A 7,789-nucleotide genomic window follows, 5' to 3' on the forward strand; every position below is an offset into this window, starting at 1 on the left:
ATACTAGAAGCTATTTAATGCTTCTTGACTGGATGTCTTGCTACTTGCATTCTGAACAGCTTTTAAGCCTTCTTCTGTGTCCTCCCACTGAGAACTATTAATATCCACCCATGACCTCTGGTTCTGGGACCTTTCTTGCTGCTTCTCCTCCCACCAGTCCCTCCAGCACAGAGGCTGCAGGCTGACACCCTCTCTACCAACCCAAATCTCTCTCTTTCCCTCCATTTCGTAACATTTTCCCTTTTGGTTGCCAAATTGTCTCCCTGTCCCTAATGCCATCTTTTCTACTGATTACTTAAAACTCACACATCACTTCTGTCACCATTTCCATATGAAAGTGTACAGTTTCTATGACAAAGCTGTCATGGAAACTTGAAATTTGTCAGATTTTCACATTATACATAACCTGCAAAACTGCATATTATTAAACATGTTCTGATGCTCCAAGTTACTTAAAAATTATTCCATTGCTAAATCCCCCTGCTCTATTCAGTCAGCATTTGTCATCTGGAAGAAAACTTCCACATCAAGTTGCTGTTGCTTCAGGGCATTGATGAAAGAAGGTGCTCTTCTGTCATGCTTGCAGCAGACTGGAAGTAGATCAAAGCCTCTAATACTTTTCTGGCTCAGCTGGTGGATGAACTTAAGAGCTGCAGTAGGAGGGGCTACAAGAGAACACAATCACTTCTGCACACATCTTAAAAAATACCTTAAAAATGTTATACAGTAGCTGTTGTCAACATTTTTGAAGGACATTCCTTGTTAACATCCACATTTTGTTAACATTTTGTTAACATTTTTTTGTTAACATTTTGTTCAGCTACAGTCAAATAAATGCATGCTGATGATAGACACCAATCAGATAGTCCATAACACCAACATGAAACTCAGGTAGGTACTAACAATCCTGCGTTCCCCTCCTTGGAGCACACAGTAGTGCTGCGTAAGCCAGGCAGGTATTTTGTACCCATCTGTGTTGCTTTGGTGACATTTCATTAACTAATTTTATCTCTCATTTCATTTGACTTACAAACACCTATTCTGAATCTGACTCAACATCCCAATAGTTGGCAGATGGATTTTCCTTATTTTTTATTAGGCAAGGATGTTTAGGTGTGGAGAGAATATTTTATTTCCTTTCTGATTTTAACTTCCAAGTGTAAGCACATGCAAGTATTTTTCCATCTGTTACCTGATTTTCTTCTTCATAAGCTTCAGACATTACTGGAAATACTTCATCCTGAAAAAAAAATCTTGCTGTAAGAAAGCATACTGAGGCTGCTGAGGCTTTTCCCTATGGAAAGATAAAAGGTTTAATCAGGTATAATGCATCTACTGACTTCCAGTTTTTAAATTCTCCAATTTTTAACTGCCAAGAAACATTTTTATTGTGCAAAACCTATATTAATAAATTAATAGTTCATTAATCAATTTTCAAGAATTAAAATTAAAAATTTATTAATAAATAGTTTAATGAAGTGGTACATCAGCCTGTTTTTTCTCCTCTGTATGTAGGGTGACTTCTGGTTTATTCCTTTTTTTGATGAAAAATCACATTTGCTCTGCATTTTCTGGACAACTTTAGCCATTATATTTTGTACTTGAACCTACTGGGACATTCTGGGACAAAATGCTCATGAGGAGGAAAAAATGTGTTGAAAATTTTGTACCTACTTCTAGATTTGGGTTGGGCAGTACAACATACATTGCTTTCCCACAACCATTCAATCTCCACCAAGCTCAGCAGCATCCTTAGGTTCTTCTTTGGCATTATCAAGGAGACATTATTACAGTTTTCTCCATCATTTCTCAGGAGCTGTCATTATTATGGAGTATCTGCAGGATAGCCACTGTGATGTGATACAAATCCATTCCTGTGTCAGTAGATTCTGAATGCAAGAGTGGCTGTGGATAGATTATTTCCCAGACACGACCTGAATACTGACCTGAATCCTACACTTCCAGTGAAATCAGAAAGTCAGTATTTCCTCTGCACTATGTTTAAACACTCCACAACAAACTCCATGGCCTCGTGACAGTACCCATGCCCTCCCTATATAGTCACATTTGTCCCTCTCTGATCTTACCAAAGATCAGAGCAGGAAAATAGTGATGGCAGTTCTGACAGACTCCTGAAGGAGTTATTGCTTGACCAACATCAGTTTCCTGGGTGAATTCCTTTCTCTCTAGGACTTCTACCTTGTAACAATTTCTATGAATTTTCCACCCTCCACATGCTCTCCAGCAGCCCCAAATTACCCACCTCCTTCTTTGATAAGTTACAGTGTTTCTCAGCTGTTCCTGCCAGGATATCAGAAGCTGTATCATGTATCAGCTTTCATTTCTCTGATCTTTGGCTTGAGTTTCTGATTTTCACCTTTGTCTCTTTATCTTTATGGTGAACATTTCAAATCCACTTCTAAGGCCTCCTTTTGCTCTGCTATAGCCATAGTTAGCATCTGTCAAACCATGAACAACTGAAGCTGTGGTCTTTTCTTGTCAATGTTCTATTTAAAAAAAACCAAACAAACAAACAAAAAGAAAAACCAAACCAAAAACCTCCCAAAGCAAAACAAAAAAAACCCAACCAAAAAAAGCCCCAAACTGCCAATCCACACTCAAACATACACATGGGCACATGCATATGCAAAAGATGTAGGGAATTCCAAACCTCTTTCAAATCCTTCTGATCCGTTTATATAATAAATTTTCAGAAGGATTCAATGCCTGGTGCTGCCGAATACTTACCCCCGCATCTTTCCAGAAGACCTAGTCTCCCACATCTCTTACCTCCTGTTCCCAATATCTCTAGTTCATATTTTCGAGATCATTAAGAGGCCAGTTTGAAAACTGGATGCAAATAGCACAGTATGTGTCCCTCTGGTATCATCAGTCTTGACCTCCTTGTATCTTGCTAACTTTACAAACTCTTGAAAAATCCATTCCTACGTCAACAATAGTCATGTCTAACCCTTTCAGCACCAGAGTAGGTCCCATTAACTTTGGTCAGTTATGATAACTTTGCATTACCAAGGTTTTTCTAGCAAAAGATGTAGGAGGGTTTTCCAGTGTAAGTGGCATTCTCACTCAGTGGTTTTCTCCAGCCTTCCCCCTTCTTTCATGATACAGAGTTTCCTCTCACTTACTACAATTCCATTCAGATCTATTGATCATTGTACACAAGTGGTCTCTTTTTATTGAACTTCCTAGTGACTGATGAGGCTTCCCCCAACACAGAAGGACTTCTGGCTCTTTGTAAATGTTGTAAAGAGATGCTGGGGAAAAAAAAATCAAGAATCCAGTGTTGTTTGGAAGAGAAGCACCTGTCTCAAGGGAAGAGAAAGAGACATTTCCCAGGAAGTAAACAAAACACTACGGCCAATAGGAAAACAGAGTACTTCATCCACAACTTACCAGAAGTCAAAATATCTGCTGAATTCTACCTGGGGGCAACATTACACAGGGAAGGTACCTTCTGAACTTCTTTCTCATGAGTGAGGATGGATGGATGGATGGATGGATGGATGGATGGATGGATGGATGGATGGATGGAGCAAATAGCAAAAACAGAAATATGGATAGACAATGAAGATAACAAGAAAACAGGTATCATTAGGATGCTGGAAGAGAATAGAAGTCCTATTAAAAGGAGTGTATCCTGTTCTCTCCCCTAAAAACTCATCCTCTTCTGAACTCTGCTACTTTGCTCTTCTTTTTATGTCTTTGCTCTTTTCTGCTCCCTGGATGATCCTGTCTCTGCTGCAACATTTATATCTAGTCCTTGTATTCTGCAAGCCCATTTTGCCTCTGAGATGAAAGCCCTTTCCTCCTTTCCCTGTTTTAATTCCCTAAAACTCCATCTCTTATCAATACTTCCAAGCCCATTATATTTCCTATTCTTCCCACAAGACTCTCTCTTCCTTTCCCTGTAAAAGTTTCTTCTTTTGAGGATGACAGATTTGCTTTTTCCCAATTCCCACCAAAACACATATTCTTTCCCATTTTTAACTGACTGCTATTTTTATGCAAATCATTCCAACTTCAGTTTTTCCACCTTAAAATTATTTGTTTCTTCTATTTCCTGGGTAGAATCACAGAACAATTTGGACTGGGAGGGATCACAACGATCACCACAGGCAGGGACATCTTCCATTAGATGAGGTCACTCAAGGACCCACCCAGCTTGGCCTTGAACAATTCCTGGGTATCTACAGCTTCTCTCTGCAGACTGTTCCAGTGATTCACCACCCTCACAGAAAATAATTTCTTCCTTATGTCTCATCTAAAGCCGCTGCCCCTTGTCCTGCCAGTACAGGCCCTTGTAAAAAGTCTCTCTCCATCTCTCTTTCAGCTCCCTTTAGGCAGAGGAAGGCTGCTCTAAGGCCTCCTCGGACCCTTCTCTTCTTCAGGCTGAACAACCCCAGCTCTGTCAACCTGTGCTCAGAGGAGAGAGATTCCAGCCCTCTGAGAGTTTTGTGGCCCTACTTTGGATGTGCTCCAGCAGGTCCATGTCCTTCTCACATTGTGGGCCCTAGAGGTGGATGCAGCATTCAGAGTGGGGTTCCTTTCACAAGAGTAAAAGAACAAAATTACCTCCCTGGCCATGCTGCTTTGGATGCAGCCCAGGACACAGCTGGATTTCTGCAGCTGGGCTGCAAGTGCACATTGGGTCATGTCCAGCTTTTTGTCAACCAACTCCCCCATCTCCTTCTCCCCAGGGCTGCTCTCAATTCATTTTCTGCCCAGCCTGTTTGTGCTTGGGATTGCCCAAGCCAGGTGTAGGATCTAGCACTTGGCCCTGTAGTCCACAAAGTTCACACAGGTCCATTTCTCAGGTCCAGATCCCTCTGGATGGCATTAGTCCCTCCCTCCAGTGTGTTGACTGCAGCACACAGCTCAGTGTCATCAGCAAACCTGCTGAAGGTGTGCTTGATCCCGCTGTACATGTCACTGACAAAGGTGTTATACAGTCCCAATGTTTGGCCTCTAAGGAACACCACTCATCCCTGTTCTCCACATAATATTTCACTCTCCTGCCCAACCATGTCACCCATACTTTTCCTCTCTCAGGCTCCCTCTTCTCTTCCAAACCCAGCTCTAGATTCTCCTTTTGAGAATCTAGAGATTCTTCTCTGAGATTAATCTCATCTTCTCTGAGATATCCTCTAAGGCCTGCTTTTACCAGCTTTCCCCACAGACGTTTTTCCCTCTATCAAAATCCTAAATCCGCCTGCAAAACTCATCTTTTACTTAGTTCACTGAGCCCTTTCCTCACTCATGCTAAGCTCTTTTCAAGCCCTTTGGTGTGCAAGGCCAGCCAGGACATTCAGTAGCTCATATTCAGAAGCATCCACTCCATCAGTCTCAAAAAGGCATTGACCATAGTTTCTCAAAGGCTGAGTCACTGTTCCACTGGCACTATTTTATCCCTGCCCACTCTTGGACAGCTCATTTAACAAACAAGTGACCATATCAGGGGACTTGCTCTACTGACACTAACAGAGAGCTATAGGGCACAACCAACAGAAGAGGAAGGTATTCTGATGGTAATATCAGCTCAGTACAGCATTTTGCAGCACTTTTGCTTTTGATTTAGAAACCCTGTATGTTCTAGCACTGAATGTTTCATGTGTTTTGTTGGTCTTGTTTCATCTCCCATTCCCTTCTGCAAACTTTAACTTTGTGCTTCAATAAACAAAGAGGGATACTAAAAGTCAGTCCAACTTGAACTTACATATTGCTACAGCAATTACAAAGGAACTTGCACAAACTGAGTCAATAGACTCTGAATTTTATTGTAAGACAATGATAACAAGCAAAATGATGCCAGCAAGATGAGGTAGTATGCCAGTTTAAGACATGAATGATGTTTGGAGGATATGCCGTCTATATTCAAAAGAAACTGGATTCACAAGTTTAAAAATAATCTGGTAAAAATAAACCTAATTCAGTGGATTAAACCAGACTATTCTGTTCTACTAGCATTCCTAGGTTGTTTCCATTCAACAAAGAGGTTTAATCCAGTTGTAAAATATACAGGTATTACCTGTTTGAAGTGTCACAGTAGAACGTGGTGCCTACAGCACCTAACACTAGCAATTGCTATTCCAAACCCAGGATGTTTCCTGGATTTGCATATAACCTGAAATAGGATCAACAATTTCAGACTTACACATTGCAGGGGAAGCATGCTGGACTGCAAGAAAAACTTTCTTTTCATGTGACAAGTGCAAAAAATTGAGTTTTCCAATCCATGATGTTCTTGTTTTGCATGGAGCTTTGAGATGTCACCTTTACAGCCAGCCAGGGTCAAGATGAACCATGACCGTGTCTCTGAGGAAGGAGGTTCAGTCCATGGGCTGCATTCCCAATGAGGTTGATACAGTGAACTCAAATTAATTCAGCAGGCAGGAAACATGGCTACCATACCTAAATTCTGACATTGCCTAAGGCTGAAATAGTACAGCTCAGGAGGTGAGGAGGTTTAAGTAACATGGCACACATCTCTTCTCCCAAGTAACTTAGCACCATCTAAGTTTCCCTAGCTTTGGAAGTGCTCTTCTTGATCATCATTTCTAGTGGCATGCTCATAGTATCAGACATAAAACCTTCTTCAAGGGGAGATTAGTTCCCTTCTGGTCTTTGCTGCTGAATATTGCATTGTCCCTAAGGCACCATCAAGTTGCTTCTTGCTCTTCTACTCTCTCCCCAGCCACATGCTCTTCCAGTTTCTCTGAAGCCCTGCTTATTCAGAGTAGCAATGCAGATGGAGGAACACTTCCCTGGGGAGAAGAGCCTGCTCCCAGCTTGGAAGCAGAGCTAATTTTCAGATGGCCTTTTTCCCACACAAAGAAGGAGCATCCATTCTGCCCTTTCCTCCTCCCTTGCTTCTGTATAACAAAATAAGCATTAATAAAGATAATGAATTTAATCCTTGTTCTGGCTGAACCTTCTTGGAACGCACAGTGAACTGCTGCACTCAGGGAGTGAAATCAGTGGCAGATTTGTATTTCAAATAATATTATAGATGTTGATTCTTCTATTTTTTCCCTTTGTTTTACAAATGTTACATATGCTTGTTTTAAGCAAAACAGCTTTGACATTTAGGAAAATTTTAACATTTTTAGGACTTCAATTTTCAGAAACAACTTTTTCACAGAAATTCACCTGAGTACCACACTACATAAGAAGTTTATAGTATTTAGGTAATTCTTCAGGTTTCCTGTCCTAATTCCATTCCTCAGGAAAAGTGTGCTCATAAGTGAACATCCCGAAGATCCTAATGTGAGCCCCCACACTGAGTCTTGCTTCAAAACCAGGGACTCCTCCCACACAAAATAATTGTAGCTGAGGCTTCCTTATTTAACCCAACACAAAACCACAACTATGAGGAACTACAGGTAAGCCAGCACCACTCCTACATCTAACAAATCTAACATTATAAGCCATTTAGAAGGTATTGCATAGCTCCAGCCAGCCCAAATCTACAGAGGAAATCTTTTTCTCACAGGTCCCACAGGATTTGCTTTCTGTCCTTCCCTTCAGTGCAGCTTTGGCACAAGAAATGCTCCTTCACTAAACAAGTGTTCAGAGGAGAGCACCCAAACATGTCCTGGCCTCGACCTGACTGACTGAGAATGCAAACCTTTTCTTCGTCTCCCAAGTTCTCTGCTGGCTGCTGGGTGTTAGGATGGAAAAGAGTCTGTGGCAGCTGGCCCATGTTAGCCACAGGGGAAGGCACAGCTGGGCACAACCATGGGGTGATGTCAAGCAGTGACAGGCCAGGAGG

At 41.4% G+C, this 7,789-nt stretch overlaps 1 long non-coding RNA gene across 2 annotated transcripts in view; it reads left to right on the plus strand.

Moving 5' to 3' along the window:
* Window positions 1-6,785, plus strand: part of LOC135300336 (uncharacterized) — a 28,300-nt gene extending 21,515 nt beyond the window's left edge. For both annotated transcript variants that reach the window (XR_010362226.1, XR_010362217.1), the window contains exon 3: window positions 6,713-6,785. This is a non-coding gene — a long non-coding RNA (uncharacterized LOC135300336). The remainder of the gene's footprint in view (window positions 1-6,712) is intronic.
* The last annotated feature ends 1,004 nt before the right edge of the window (window positions 6,786-7,789 follow it).

Source organism: Passer domesticus, chromosome 1 (assembly GCF_036417665.1).
Source record: "Passer domesticus isolate bPasDom1 chromosome 1, bPasDom1.hap1, whole genome shotgun sequence".
NCBI lineage: Eukaryota > Metazoa > Chordata > Aves > Passeriformes > Passeridae > Passer > Passer domesticus.